We start from the raw sequence: 2,685 nt of genomic DNA on the forward strand, positions 1-2,685 counted from the left end.
ATTGGGGACATTTCGTTGCAATGGTGTTGACATATTCTATGACTGACTGTGTTGTTTTATTATAATTGGTCAATGTACTCGAGAAACTGCTTTAGAAGCATATTTACTGGGGTCGATATTTTGGCATTAAAATTGGAACATCTAGCAGCAATGGTATTATAAATGATGATGACTGTGATATCAAATAAGATAACCAGTCAATGTCCCCAAATCAATGGTTAAAATATCATACACACATGTGAGAATAATTTTACCATCAAATTGGGGACATATCGCTGCAATGGTGTTGACATATTCTATGACTGACTGTGTTGTTTTGTTATAATTGGTCCATGTGCTCAGAAAGCTGTTTAAAAAGCATATTTATTGGGGTTGATATTTTGGCATTAAAATTGGAACATCTTGCAGCAATGGTATTATGAATGATGATGACTGTGATTTCAAATAAAATAATCAGTCAATGTCCCTAAATCAATGGTTAAAATATCATGCACACGTGTGAGAATAATTTTACCATCAAATTTGGGACATTTCGTTGCAATGGTGTTGACATATTCTATGACTGACTGTGTTGTTTTATTATAATTGGTCAATGTACTCGGGAAACTGCTTTAGAAGCATATTTACTGGGGTTGATATTTTGGCATTAAAATTGGAACATCTTGCAGCAATGGTATTAGGAATGATGATGACTGTGATATGAAATAAAATAATCAGTCAACGTCCCCAAATCAATGGTTAAAATATCATACACACATGTGAGAATAATTTTACCATCAAATTGGGGACATATCGTTGCAAGGGTGTTGACATATTCTATGACTGACTGTGTTGTTTTGTTATAATTGGTCAATGTGCTCGGGAAACTGCTTAAGAAGCATACTTTTGGGGTTGGTATTTTGGCATTAGATTTGGAACATCTAGCAGCATTATGGTATTAGGAATATTCATGACTGTGATATCAAATAAGATAACCAGTCAATGTCCCCAAATCAATGGTTAAAATATCATACACACATGTGAGAATAATTTTACCATCAAATTGGGGACATATCGTTGCAATGGTGTTGACATATTCTATGACTGACTGTGTTGTTTTGTTATAATTGGTCCATGTGCTCAGAAAACTGTTTAAAAAGCATATTTATTGGGGTTGATATTTTGACATTAAAATTGGAACATCTTGCAGCAATGGCATTATGAATGATGATGACTGTGATTTCAAATAAAATAATCAGTCAATGTCCCCAAATCAATGGTTAAAATATCATGCACACGTGTGAGAATAATTTTACCATCAAATTGGGGACATTTCGTTGCAATGGTGTTGACATATTCTATGACTGACTGTGTTGTTTTATTATAATTGGTCAATGTACTCGGGAAACTGCTTTAGAAGCATATTTACTGGGGTTGATATTTTGGCATTAAAATTGGAACATCTAGCAGCAATGGTATTATGAATGATGATGACTGTGATATCAAATAAGATAACCAGTCAATGTCCCCAAATCAATGGTTAAAATATCATACACACGTGTGAGAATAATTTTACCATCAAATTGGGGACATATCGTTGCAATGGTGTTGACATATTCTATGACTGACTGTGTTGTTTTGTTATAATTGGTCCATGTGCTCAGAAAACTGTTTAAAAAGCATATTTATTGGGGTTGATATTTTGGCATTAAAATTGGAACATCTTGCAGCAATGGTATTATGAATGATGATGACTGTGATTTCAAATACAATAATCAGTCAATGTCCCCAAATCAATGGTTAAAATATCATACACACGTGTGAGAATAATTTTACCATCAAATTGGGGACATTTCGTTGCAATGGTGTTGACATATTCTATGACTGATTGTGTTGTTTTATTATAATTGGTCAATGTACTCGGGAAACTGCTTTAGAAGCATATTTACTGGGGTTGATATTTTGGCATTAAAATTGGAACATCTAGCAGCAATGGTATTATGAATGATGATGACTGTGATTTCAAATAAAATAATCAGTCAATGTCCCCAAATCAATGATTAAAATATCATACACACGTGTGAGAATAATTTTACCATCAAATTGGGGACATATGGTTGCAATGGTGTTGACATATTTTATGATTGACTGTGTTGTTTTGTTATAATTGGTCCATGTGCTCAGAAAACTGTTTAAAAAGCATATTTATTGGGGTTGATATTTTGGCATTAAAATTGGAACATCTTGCAGCAATGGTATTATGAATGATGATGACTGTGATTTCAAATAAAATAATCAGTCAATGTCCCTAAATCAATGGTTAAAATATCATACACACGTGTGAGAATAATTTTACCATCAAATTGGGGACATTTCGTTGCAATGGTGTTGACATATTCTATGACTGACTGTGTTGTTTTATTATAATTGGTCAATGTACTCGGGAAACTGCTTTAGAAGCATATTTACTGGGGTTGATATTTTGGCATTAAAATTGGAACATCTAGCAGCAATGGTATTATGAATGATGATGACTGTGATATCAAATAAGATAACCAGTCAATGTCTCCAAATCAATGGTTAAAATATCATACACACATGTGAGAATAATTTTACCATCAAATTGGGGACATATCGCTGCAATGGTGTTGACATATTCTATGACTGACTGTGTTGTTTTGTTATAATTGGTCCATGTGCTCAGAA

Source organism: Watersipora subatra, chromosome 8 (assembly GCF_963576615.1).
Source record: "Watersipora subatra chromosome 8, tzWatSuba1.1, whole genome shotgun sequence".
In the NCBI taxonomy this organism is placed as follows: Eukaryota; Metazoa; Bryozoa; class Gymnolaemata; order Cheilostomatida; family Watersiporidae; genus Watersipora; species Watersipora subatra.